Genomic DNA, 13660 nt, shown 5'->3' on the forward strand with positions numbered 1-13660 from the left:
GACGTCTAGCCGGCGGATGCCCAGCTCGATGGCGATGCGGAGCCCGTTGAGTAAGGCTTCATACTCAGCGACATTGTTGGATGCAGGAAAATGGAGGCGGATCATGTACCTGATGCGCACGCCCAACGGAGATACGAAGACGAGGCCTGCTCCGGCGCGGGCCCTCATGAGTGACCCGTCGAAGTACATCGTCCAGTACTCCTGCTCCTCTGTCGCCGACGGTGCTTGTACCTCCGTCCACTCAGCCACGAAGTCGGCAAGTACCTGGGACTTGATGGCGGTGCGGGGGACGTAGGTGATACCCTGGTCCATAAGCTCAAGCGCCCACTTCGCGATCCTTCCTGTTGCATTTGGGTTCCGGATTACTTCTCCAAGCGGGAATGAAGAGACGACCGTTACCGGGTGGGAGGTGAAGTAGTGACGCAGCTTCCTCTTCGTGATGAGGACGGCGTAGACGAGCTTCTGGATCTTTGGATATCGTGCCTTGGACTCGGACAAGACTTCGCTGGTGAAGTATATCGGGCGTTGTACCTTAAGAGCGTGCCCCTCCTCCTCCCGCTCCACTACTAGGGCCGCGCTGACCACCTGGGTGGTCGCCGCGACGTAGAGCAGAAGGGTCTCGCCGTCGGCGGGCAGAACTAGAATTGGGGCCTTCGTCAGGAGGTCCTTGAGTCGGTCAAGTGCCTCCTGTGCCTCGCTGGTCCACTCGAAGCGGTCGGATTTCTTCAGGAGCCGATAGAGAGGAAGTCCTCGCTCGCCGAGGCGCGAGATGAAGCGGCTTAGGGATGCTAAGCACCCCATGACGCGCTGCACTCCCTTTATGTTCCGGATTGGCCCTATGTCGCTGATGGCCGCTATCTTCTCCGGGTTTGCCTCGATGCCGCGCACAGAGACGATGAAGCCTAACAGCATGCCCCTCGGGACACCGAACACACACTTCTCGGGATTAAGCTTAATACGCTTATCCCTCAACCTTTCGAAGGCTAGCTGCAGGTCGGGAACGAGCTAGTCACCCTTCCTGGATTTAACCACGATGTCGTCGACGTAGGCCTCAACGGTCCGCCCGATGAGATCCCCGAAGCACTTCAGCATGCATCACTGGAAGGTAGCCCCCGCGTTTTTGAGGCCGAACGGCATCTTAACGTAGCAGTAGGGGCCAAAGGGGGTGATGAAAGAGGTAGCGAGCTGGTCGGCCTCTTTCATCGCGATCTGGTGGTAGCCGGAATATGCGTCGAGGAAGCTGAGGGTTTCGCACCCGGCGGTTGAGTCAACTATTTGATCTATGCGTGGCAGAGGAAACGGATCCTTTGGACACGCTTTGTTGAGACCGGTATAATCGACACACATCCTCCATTTCCCGTTCTTTTTCAGTACAAGGATAGGATTGGCTAGCCACTCGGGGTGGCGCACTTCCTTGATGAATCCGGCCGCCAGGAGCTTCTGGAGCTCTTCGCCAATGGCCCTGCGCCTTTCTTCGTCGAAACGGCGCAAGCCTTGCTTCACTGGTTTGGAGCCAGCCCTGATGTTCAAGGAATGCTTGGCGACTTCTCTCGGGATGCCTGGCATGTCCGAGGGCTTCCACGTGAAGACGTCGCTGTTCGCGCGGAGGAAGTCGACGAGCGCGCTTTCCTATTTGGGGGATAGGGCCGCGCTGATTCGCACAACCCCACCATTGGAACAGCCGGGATCGAGAGGGACTTCCTTGATACCTTCGGTGGGCTCGAAGGAGGTACCTGACTGCTTGGCGTCGGGCTGGTCTTCGATCGCCTCCACAAGCTGGACCGCCATGTCGCTCGAGACGGTGATGGCCGCGGCGTACTCGCAGCACTCGACGTCGCACTCGTATGCCTTCTGGAAGGTTGTGCCGATGGTGATGACCCCGTTGGGCCCTGGCAGCTTGAGCTTGAGGTAGGTGTAGTTGGGGATTGCCATGAACTTCGCGTAGCACGGCCGTCCCAAGATGGCATGGTAGGTTCCGTGAAACCCTACCACCTCGAAGGTGAGGACCTCCTTCCTATAGTTGGAAGGGGTCCCAAACGTGACGGGCAGGTCGATCTGCCCAAGAGGCGTCGCCTGCTTCCCTGGCACGACACCATGGAAGGGTGCTGCGCTAGGCCGGAGGCGGGAGCGATCGATCCCCATAGCGTCGAGAGTCTCGACGTAGAGGAGGTTGAGGCCGCTGCCGCCATCCATGAGCACCTTGGTGAGGCGCGTCGTACCAACGATGGGGTCGACGACGAGAGGGTAACGCCCCGGATGCCAGATGCGTCCAGGGTGGTCGGACCTATCGAAGGTGATAGCAGGTTCGGACCAATCGAGGAAGGCCGGAGTCGCAGGCTCGGCCGCGTAAACCTCCCGGCGCTCCAGCTTTTGCTGGCGCTTGGTGTCGTACGCAGCGGACCCCCCGAAGATCATGAAGCAGCCGTCAACTTTAGGGAAGCCGTCTTCCTTCTCTTCGTCGCCCTTCTTTTCCTCATCGGGCTTCCGCTTCCGGTCACCTTTCACCGGATTGCCCACGAAGTACCTCTTCATGAGGTTACAGTCTTTGTAGGCGTGCTTGACGAGGAACTCGTGGTTCGGGCACGGTCCCTCGAGCAGCTTGTCGAAGAAGCCGGGAGCGCCTTTGGGGGGCGGCTGCCCCCGCTTGCGCTCGACTGCGGCCACGAGGGGGGCCTCGCGCCGCTGCTTGCCCTTCTTCTTCTGTTGGCGGTTGGAGGTGCCTTCGTCGGCGTCCTCCTCCCGTTTCGCCTTGCCTTTGGAACGATCGAGGATCGCTCCGACAGCCTCTTCGCCATAGACGTAGCTAGTGGCGATGTTGAGGAGCTCTTCCGTGGTTCGCGGGCCTCGGCGCCCTAGCTCATGGACGAGGGGCCGGCAAGAGGTCCCTGCTAGGAAGGCTCCTATGACGTTGGCGTCGGCGACGTTGGAGAGCTCGGTGCGCTTTCTGGAGAAGCACCGGATGTAATCCCGGAGGGACTCGTTCGCCCCCTGGCGGCAGCTCCGGAAATCCCAGGAGTTGCCGGGGCGCGCGTACGTCCCTTGGAAGTTTCCTACGAAAACCTCCTTCAGGTCGTTCCAGTTGCGAATGCGTCCTGAAGGGATATGTTCTAGCCAGGCTCGCGTGGAGTCTGCCAGAAAAAGGGGTAGGTTGCGGATGATGAACAGGTCATCGTCCGCCCTGCCAGCTTGACATGCAAGCCGGTAATCGCTGAGCCATACCCCAGGATTTGTCTCCCCCGAGTATTTGGCTACACTCGTGGGTTGCCTGAAGCGCGGCGGAAAGGGCGCATTTAGGATGCGCGCGGAGAAGGCCCGAGGCCCTGCCGCTCCGGGGCTCGGGCTGCGGTCTTCCCCGCTGTCGTAGCGCCCGCCATGGTGAACGTGGTAGCCTCGATCTGCCCCGTCCCCCCTGTCCGCGCGGGAGCGTCTCCGCGCGTTCAGGGTGTCGCGGGCGTCGCGGGCGAGACCGACGCGCTGGTGGACGGACTGAGCCTCGCCTACCGCGGGTGGCGGGGTTCGTCGGGCGGACGCGGCCGGATTCGCCCCCGGAGGGGGTTGATGGACAGATTCCCCCCGCCGTTCCGGGGGCGCGCCCTGCGTCGCCCGACTGGCGTTCTGGCCGCGTCGCCGAGACGCTGAACTTTCCGCCTGCTGGACAGCGGCGCACTCGAGCAAGTTGCGCATCTCTTGGCGTGCCCGTCGCTCCTCGGGCATTGCTGGCTCGGGGAGCTGTCGGAGCAACACCGCCGCGGCAGTGACGTTCTGACTAGCGCGGGCAAAGAGCGGCGGACGCTCTCCGTCCGCACAGATGTGTTCCTGGACGTCGCGCGCCCGTTGTCGCGCTCCCCCCTCGTGGTGGGGGTGCTCTACCTCTTGGCGAGCGCCCACGTGTGCTTCCGGTTGCTGAGAGCACTCTGGGACCCTGGGTAAGGCTCCAGTTGTAGCTGCGGCGCGCGAGGGGGGAGCCCGTTTCCTCCCCTCGGCACCATCGCCATTGGACCCCTCGGAGTGCGCGTCAACCATAAGGCACTCGCGCGAGGGGCGGGGACTCCCGTTACTGGAGCCAGTGTCGGAGATTGTCCTCGCCACGCCCACGAGCTCGTTGCTCGCGGGCGACGTGGTCAAGGACCGCGCTAGGAGGCGACCGTAAGCCCCCGTGGCGTTGCGTAGCCCGAAGGGCTGTCCCTCTGGTGAGGTCCTTCTGGTAGGCGACCGGCCGCTCGCCGCCGTCCTAGCGGCGGGGCCGAGGGTAGCGGGACGAGCAGGCAAGACGAGGACAGGGATCAGCTCGATCCCTTCCCCGGTGGCCAGGAAGTCCAGGCTCCCGAAACGGATCAGGGAGCCCGGAGCAAAGCTGCTATCGCGATTGGCCATCTGAGGCTGGAGATGTATGCGCAAAGGTCCCCTACCTGGCACGCCAACTGTCGTTGTCAAGATCAGCGGATCAAGACTTTGACTAGTAAATTTCTTTTATGCGCGTAAGCCTCAGGTGGTTGCGTGGGAGATACTGATTTAGACTGGTTCGGGCAAGGAAAGCCCTACGTCCAGTATCGAGGATGCTAGTATTGCCCACGTGGGGTTCTGTAGTAGGGGGTTACAGATCGATGCGAGAGAGGGACTGGTCCCTAGTCTCTTTGGTGCTTGCACTCTCCGGGAGCGTTGTTGTGTACTATGGCTTGGGGGAGAAAAAAGCCGATCCCCTCTCCGGCCCCAGGTTCCGCCTTTTATATCGCAAGGGGGGTGGCCGGAGTTACATTTGGGATCGGGTAAAGAGAACTGTAAAGGGTAAAGCGTAGAATGGTAAAAGGTACGGCAGGAAGGAGGAGCAAGATCCTAGGCGTTCGATGCCTCTGCCGACCCTGGACGAGTGCCGGCGCGCATGCCGGAGGGGGAGGTCGCCTTGTGCCAAGTGTTGTTCCTCCCTATAGATAGCTCCTTCGATGTTCGTAGGTATCAGATCATGATGAGGGCGTTCCGTCGTTTCCCCGGCGTCCGTTAGGGAGGACGGTGGATGCCGCTGCTCAGGCGATGGCTGCTGAGAGGGAGAGCGTCGCATCCGTGCTGCTGGATGCGCGGGACACGAGGGTGCGTGGGACCCGAGGACAGGCCGCTCTCTCCTTTGCTCCGGTCGGCGCAGGCCATGAGTACCCTGCGGCGAATGGGAGCCGGCCGCCGGCACTGTAGCCTGTACAGAGCGGTCGTGCACGGGTACTTGCGCTGGGTTGCGTGAGGAGCGCGGTCGTCCTTCCCTCTGCCAGGCCTGCGGCGCATTTATGGCGAGGCCGATGGGGAGACCCACAGGATTTGTCTGTCTTGCCCATGTGGACCGCATCCGAGGGGGGATCCCCGCCCTGGGGGCCCCAGCGCGCCCGACCCCTTTGCTTGGGGTCGGGCGAGGCGGAGCTCCGTGGTGAGGGGTCGGGCGCCCCCGACCCCGGGGTCGCGGTCGGGCGAGGCGGAAACTTTGCGGAGGGGTCGCACGTTCCCGACCCTGGCGTTTTGGTCGGGCGAGGCGGAGCTTTGATCACGTCTAAGTGGGCCCAGGCCTCCGTGTCTGCTTCCTTAAATGGTGTCTTAGGGGAGCGTTAATATTTCCCCCCAACACGTACATTCCATAAGGACATGTAAACGTGGTCTTGCTCTAATCATCGGGGTGGATGGGAATTTGATGATAGCCGAAGTACCCATCAAGGAAACAAAAGAAAGAGTGCTTCACCAACCGCTCTAACATTTCATCAATGAAGGGCAGCGGGAAGTGATCTTTCTTAGTTGCCAAGTTAAGTTTTCGGTAATCAATACACATTCTCCACCCCGTGATGGTTTGTTGTGGGATAAGCTCATTCTTACTATTCTCAACGACCGTCATTCCTCCCTTCTTCGGCACACTTGAATGGGGCTAACCCACTCTCTATGCGGCACGGGATAGATTATCCTGGCGTGCAAGAGCTTAAGGACCTCCTTCTTAACAATTTCCCTCATCGCATTATTTAGCCTACACTGAGGCTCCCTAGATGGTGTGCTAGATGGGTTGATAGGGATGCGATGGGTGCAAAGGGAAGGACTAATCCCTTTTGAGGTCTTGTAGCAAGAAGCCGAAAACATAACTATGCTTCTCTAGAATGGCTAAGATTTTAGCTGTCTCCTCATTAGATAGCTTATCGCTAATGATGACGGGGAATTCTGTGTCTACCTCTAAGAAGGCATAGTGAAGGCCAGAAGGAAGGGGTTTTAGCTCGATTGGTGGTCGTGATGGCTTTTTGTGGGTAGGTTGCTCAAGCATTTCTCCTAGATCATCCTCTTCGTGAATGAAAAGCTTAGCATCTTTTTCTAAGGACGTCTCAGGGGGCTCAAAGGGTGAAACAGCTACCACTTCCTCCATCGACTCTTCTTGGGGGAGAAGATCTGCTATTGAGTTTTTCGACTGAGAAATTAGAATCGAAAAGGCGTCTTTCCCAAGAGTTACGTTGAGGGTTCCTAGTATGGGTGCATCTAGGAACAATTTTTCAATGGGGTGCCCTATCAAAATGTTGAAGTCATAGACTTCAAAGATATGGAAATCAAGGGCAACCTCAATGTTCTCATGCCATATAGGCACTTTGTGCATAATCCCAACTCCTTCTATGATAGAACATGGTGCAATCCAGAAGGTTTTGTTGGTTGGGGCTAAAGGGTTCTCACCTAGGTGAGTGAGCACAAAAGATGTGGACATGATGTTGGCTCCAACCTTGGGATTATAAAGGGCCTCTACTGCAATTCCTTGGATATGGCGTTGGACGGTTAAGGAGGGGGTGCATATCTGAATTGCTTCAGAAGAAAGTTCCCCCTCTTGTAGCCATTCACTGCACATGACAGATGTCAACTCTCTAACGGTCCCTTTAAGGAAAACCTTATGAAGAGGCCCTGGAGGGTTGATTGGAACTGGAGGTCTCTTTCGGCAAAAGTAATTCGAAGTATTCCCATAATCTTCGAATACCTCTTCCTTGAATTCAAATGGGGACTCTGGAGGTTGAATTTCTTCTTTCTCTGAAGTTCTAGGTTCGGGGAAAGGCTCTGGGGTTGACTATGGGTAGGTTAGCAAAATGGGTATGGATTCAACCAACGGGACTTCTTTGTGGCTTGATGGTTCTACTACTGAAAGGGATTCGGTAAAAAAAGTGTTTTCTAGAATGCGATCTAGAAGCACCTCTCCTTCAACAGTGGTTTTGTGGGGTGAATGATCCTCCAGCAGTGATATCAAGCTGTAGGGCGAACTCCTTGCTAAGCCCTAACCAAAAGTGTTGCAACAACATGTGATTGAGTATGGACGAGTCAGGGCCAGTATGGGTTAACTTTGAAAACCTAGCCCAGGCTGCACCTATGGTTTCCTTCTCATGCTGTCGAAAGTTGAGAATCTCTTTTCATAGGGAAGCAATACAAGATATATGAAAAAAGGCAAGACAAAATCTGTCTCTAAGCTCATCCTAATCTCCATTTACCTTTCCTACATTATGGGCATACCATTGCCTCGCTCTCTCATCAAGGGAAAAAGGAAACAACTTCCATTGAAGTGTTTCTTGTGCCATGCCTAAGATTGTCAGGCACAAACACAGCTGCTCAAACTCTCGCAAGTGGTGGTATGGGTTTTCATCATCAAAATCGACGAAGGTTTGTTCCCGAACCATGGCAATGAAGCCAGGACGGAGCTCATAGCTGGAAGCTGTGATGGGCTTTGATAAGGGTATAGGCTCTAAGAACTCACCCTTGGGAGTAGAAAGTTTTTGGCTAGAGATGTTTTCCATGGTAAAGAAAGGATAAAAATAATAGAAAGGTAAATAAAGGATACACGGGCAGACTAGGTTCAAAGACAATTATAGCACCCATTCCCCAACAATGGTGCCAGAAATACTTGTTGGTATTTCTTAACGTTCATGAATAAATCTGCAAGCGCACAAATATACCGTTGTAGCACTTCACCCAGAGAGTATTTAGGGTATTGTATATTTCTCAAGGAATGGAGGTGCAAAGGTCTTCTATCTAGTTTACCCAAGGATAAGAGATAGAATGGTCTGGGTAGCATGGTTCGTCTAAGGATAAAGACTCTCAGTAGATAAAATCAGCTACTAAACGTTTACTTCAGGGCACCGGTTCACACCTGGTCTGCCAAGTGCCTCCGACCTTTAGCTCTACTCCGACTCGAACGGGGAGGACTACAATGGACAGACAAGGCTATCACCACCTACCGCCTACCTTATTCCAAACCGTGGAGCACGGAGCAAACAAAGTAACCTCTAGCCTAGACACTACGTCTATGCTATTGATTACTACTCTAGCATTGAGCAGGATTATCCATATTTATCAAGAGTCCTCTACTAGAGCAATCGCTACAAGAGTGAACAATGAACCTGTAAATGAATAACAACGAAAGCTTAGCCTTACCGAAGAACTCACCAACATAGACAAACTTGAATACTTACTCAAAAGGAGGTTCGTATCCAACATGGTACAAGGTAGAGTGAGGCCAAGAGGTCCGACTTTTCTCTTCTCTTTTTCCTCACACACTCCCTATCCTATACTACAAAAGTAGGCTAAGTGGTAGAGTCCCTCTTCTCTTCTCCTTCTTCTTGTGTTGTGTGTTCTGAATGGAGGAGGGGGTTGTTTATATAGTGGAGAGGGAGCCTTGGGAGAGTGGAGATCCTTATGGAATATTCCTTTATTCCCTCCACTTGTGAAGGAACCGACGTCCAGGTACATTGCTTCGTGCCAAACCGCCGCAACCGCCTTCAGCAAGGCGGTAGGAGAGTCTACGTGGAAGGTGGGCGCGATTGGGCTCACTGGGGGTTCGGCCGACCCCAAGTCAGGCCTGCTCGGAAGGTGAGTGTAGATGCTGGGCCTTCTTGCCTGCCTTCGGTTTGGCTGGTTTGCCCTGTCATGTGGACCCTTCTTTCCCTTGGGCTTGTGTAGATTGCCGTGTTGTATGTTTCTTCTTCATTTAAGCCCATTTTCTCCATCTATACACCTATGGGTTTCTGTATACAACATTTCACCAAAGCTTGTGGAAATAGTTAGAATAAAGCTCCTATCTCTAATTTGGTGATTGTTATAGAGTTATTTGATACAGAAGTTGACGGTTGAATTTGGTTATAAGGATTGTCAACAGCCTGCTAGAGCCTAGCATGCATGAGCTAGCCTCCAAACTACTGTATGGTCCACATATCTTTGTAGATGGTTGTCCCACAAGTTTCTCAGCTTCTGCTTCGAATGGATTATTGGTTCATCAAGAATCGGTGTATTCATACCTAGAGGAGGCCATAGTCCGAAAGGGAAGTCGAGGGGGCGAAGGAAAGCCTTAAGCTGATCAGATTAGGTGGGTCCAAGCCGATCGGCTTTGCCCTTCCTTTTGACCTCTCGTGCCCTCCTTCATGCCCAAGTCTTCTCTGATCCTTTGGGGTCTTATTTTCACTTGCGTGTGGGCAGATCAACTTGCCTAATCTTCAGGAACTTATCCCTAAGTCTTCTGGAATGATCGTGGGTCAAAGCTGAGCATCATCGGGCGAAGAAACGGGCCGGCCCGATCGACTTGGGCCTCCTTAAGCCGATTAGCTTAGCCCCCTGTGGGCTTCAAATGTTCAGGGTGTCCATATAAAAGTTGTAGATCTTTTCGAGCTATGCAGTTTAGACACCAAAGTTGCCTCAATCGTCGGAGTTCGGATGTGGGAAATATGGATTGCACAAGATTGCTGCTGTTTGTGGCCTCTGAAATTGTCCAAAGTCTAGGCCTTCTTATCTTCATTCCTTTTGGGATTGACATTGGTTTCGGACCTTGAATATATATGGCCCAAATTGAGCCATTTTCCAAAAAAACACTATATTCTCCTAAACACAAGGTATATGTAAATATGGTCGTTAGGTATGATCAATGATAATGGTTTCATTTGTATGTCAATATTGAAGATAAACATGGGTAAAATGGTATCGTTAACGAGCGCCAACAACTAGGGAGATAACTTGAGTATAGCTTGGTCCTTCACATTATAGCTTGCCTAAATTTTATTCCTTAATTGGTACTCCATGCTTGTGGGATTATTATTCATTAGGATGATCTTGCCTAAGTTATTGGTTCATGTGATATAACAAGATAGAAGTGTTTCTTCCTTTCCTGATCAAGTGCTGCTTGGAGAATTTTATTCTAAGCTCAAATTAAAAACCCTCAACTTCACATCTACTCAGTGGTTTTAAATTCTTACCAAAGCCAATAATTTAAATGTTTAAACCTCCAAATAAGCTACTCTTCCACTTTGTACCTTGGCAGATGTAGCTCCTCTTCGAGTGACTACATCTAGGTCTTGTCTGATAACTCTTGTCCTTCCTGATTAATTGAGCATCATTTGCTTACTTATTCTGTCTATGGGTTCCTCATTCGCTACTTAGGTAGTAGGGTGCTTTGCTCTCGCATGGAGTAGGGTAGTGATCAATAGTGTAGGCATGGTGCCTAGGCTGGTGATTGCCTTTGGAATATGCCCAGCCTCATGGATTGTTGTGGTAGACGGCACAGTCTTGTCCGACCTACATAGTCCACCACATGAGTGTGGCTAGAAGCTTGTAGGAGAAAGTGGTATAGTGAGTCAGCTCCCTTCTCATCCCTTTCCGAAGGTGAGTTTGTGTAACACCCCAGGCCACCAATTCTAGGAATGCCACTAAACTACACAATCTACGATTGAATCCAACAAGAAATTCAGCATCATCACGTTTATAAATGGAGTAACACGAAAGCAATAATAGTGATAAATGATATATAAAGCAAAGAATCATTTATAACATTATCCAAACAAGCACCAAGAAAGAAGCATATAAGCTTAAACAATTGTCACACAGTTAAAAAAAATAAACAAAGAACTTCATGAACTAAACTTTTAATATGGCTACAACACAAAATTTTAAGTGGAAATATGGTTCAATGAAATGTGCTTCTACTTCCCATCCCATCATGACATGCCTTGACTACCTGTAAAGAGTAAAGCAAGGGTGAGATTTTAAAATATAAGCAAGCAACTTGTTTTGACAAGTTATTTAAATCACAAGTGGATTAAGCATCAAGTTTAATATAGAACTTTTCTATCATATGGTAGATCATAGCATTAATAGAAAAGTTATGCTTCTCATAAAGATCAACACGCCGGGTATAATTTCATATCCAAAGACATATAATCTTTCCATCTTCATATCCATCACAACATATAAATGTTGAAGTATCTTTCATGAATGCAATGTAAAACAACATTACCTTCATATTTCTGCAAGCCATATTGTAATACAAACCACCACTGGAAAGCACCACTTCTCATGACAACTTCCAATGCAACTTTAAAATATTCAATAATCAAAACAATATATCTATGCATATGGATGCAATGTCATGACTTCTTTTACATCGCACCCCTCCTCAGGCAATGCATGATGTGTACCGGTACAATCACAACTATATGATTGTGATCTTCTACAAATGCATATGAGATGAAAATGCACATGATGTGATGCATTGTGATAAAAATTATCAACTCAAATGTCAACTTTGTTCTCATATGAGAAAAATACCAACATATAAGACAATTGAGTAATATGCTTAAACATGAATGAAAGCAGCATGTGTTCAGCTCATATTTAGAGTATCTTGGTTTTGAATTTAAAGTGGAGGTAATAAAAATAACAAGCCAAAACAATAGTAGACCACCGCTACAGTGACGTGCCTCCAATCAAAGGCGATGACCTTTCTAGTCTAATCCAAAGCACTACCACCTGTTTTGATAAAATAATCTCAGAATACAGCCTCGAAAGAGTATATATAAAAGCCTTAGGTAAAATGATCCTAGGATCTGAACTATCAAACACGCAAACAAGATAGTACATCTCACATTCATCGCACAAGAGCAGCATAGCTTATATTGTTTGTATCTTTTAATACAAAATAGAAACTATAGCAAACAAATACATTTTTGAAACCTATAGAAGGAGAACCACAACTTTCTGTGCAACAGATAAATAATTTTGGTCATTAAGGCAACCTAAACCTTCTCCAAACAGGGCTGACTTGTTCTCACAACCAAGCAGGATAGGCAAACTTAGAAAAATCATATCTGCAGTTATACTAGTTGGAAAAATTTGTACCATTCATGGATGGAAAACTTGTGAAAAACAATACATCACTAGTATCATTTTGTAAACCATTGTCTACTGAAAGGGTGCCTAAGACTATGAAATACATAGTACTGTCAGAGAATGCTGCCTTTTCCAGCAGTCAACTTGCAGCAACGATATCTCAAAAACTACTGGGGAAAAAAGGTTCATCAGACTCTCCAAAGAATGATAGAGGAATTATCTAAAACTTTTCCAACTATTCCCCAGAGAAAATCAGACACTAAGATGGTCCAAAACTGAATAGATCTAAAACTATTCTGAATATTCACAGAAACAGATAGCCTTCAAGAACACACCATATCTCCTAAATAACCAGGTCTAAAATTGCAATTCTTGAGCTCGAAGTATACTTATAAAGTCCTCTCAATCAATATGAATTTTTCCCTAATTTACAGGGCCTAAACAAATTCGAGATATCACTTGATCAACCAACTGCAATCTGAAAAATCCTGGGCGTCCAGAACTTGATCAATTCAACAACCCCCAATGAATCCTCACCTCTAAACGATATCTAGCACAAGCTACTACGACTAAGAACATGTAATTTGCATATTCTACAGATGATTAAGGCCTCACCTAGGGTTTGCCGTGAACAACAACGAAGGGAACAACGAGCACACGGCGATCTAGCACATCTTCGTGATCCACTCCTCAATCTCGTTCCGTTTTGCTTGTTCCCCTTGCTGCCTTCCCCTTCCCCTTCTTGTTCCCATGGCAGCAGCAACAACCAAATCAGAGGGGAGGTGAGATCAAATCGACGCCAGAAGGTAGACGAGAAAACTCACCAGTAGGAGAGACACCAACACCCCTCCCTCTAATCTCTCCTCTCCTCTTCTCTTCTTCATTCTCTGTCTCCCTAATGATCTCTATGCGGCCATGGATAGGGAGGACGGCACAAAGTGTTTAGGCGGGGATGTTGTCCAGGGGAGGCGACAGGAAAAAGAAAGGTGCGGCTGAGGGGTGCACGTACGTGAATTGGAAACGGACAGAACCATCAAGGGTCTGTTACTGTTCACGCGAATTACTGTAGCGCCATCAAACTTGGTGAAAAAACAAATGTAACTCTTTGATCTAAATCCAAACAATGCATATGGGTAGTCAAACAGATTTTGTTCGACAAGAGCTACGCATCTGCGCTGTCCGATCGTGAATCCGAGCAACGCACGAAAAAGTCAACTTTTGGCCTTGCTTTACAGTAGCCGGTCAACCATGTAAGATTTTCCGACTTGCAAGTGTAAGTTTACACTTTACGTTTTTGGGGTGTTACAGTTTGCCCCCGAAGTAGACAGCGCAAGTAAGGTTTTGGTCATTTAGTTAATCAGGGGAATCAAGGCTCCTATATTCTTTCTATTTCTCTTCTCTTCATCTTCACCCCATTCTAGCTGAACAAATTAGCTTAGGTTTAGTACACTTCTCCTTCCTCATGTAAATCAATATTATAGAATATTCTTAGATGAAAGCTACATTGGTATCCGTACGATTGGAGATT

The 13660-nt window shown here is 50.1% G+C and overlaps 1 long non-coding RNA gene across 2 annotated transcripts; it reads right to left on the minus strand.

Annotated features, from left to right (window-relative positions):
* Window positions 1-10752: 10752 nt before the first annotated feature.
* LOC101765080 lies at window positions 10753-13116 on the minus strand. Of its 2 annotated transcripts, none has more exons than XR_002676378.1 (3): window positions 12957-13116; window positions 12748-12870; window positions 10753-10981 (listed from the first exon to the last, which is right to left on the minus strand). It is a non-coding gene; the product is annotated as an uncharacterized LOC101765080 (long non-coding RNA). The 2 variants fall into 2 exon arrangements; XR_214622.2 differs by having other exon boundaries at window positions 12748-12873.
* Between the last annotated feature and the right edge of the window lie 544 nt (window positions 13117-13660).

This window comes from Setaria italica, chromosome II (assembly GCF_000263155.2).
Source record: "Setaria italica strain Yugu1 chromosome II, Setaria_italica_v2.0, whole genome shotgun sequence".
Taxonomy (NCBI): domain Eukaryota; kingdom Viridiplantae; phylum Streptophyta; class Magnoliopsida; order Poales; family Poaceae; genus Setaria; species Setaria italica.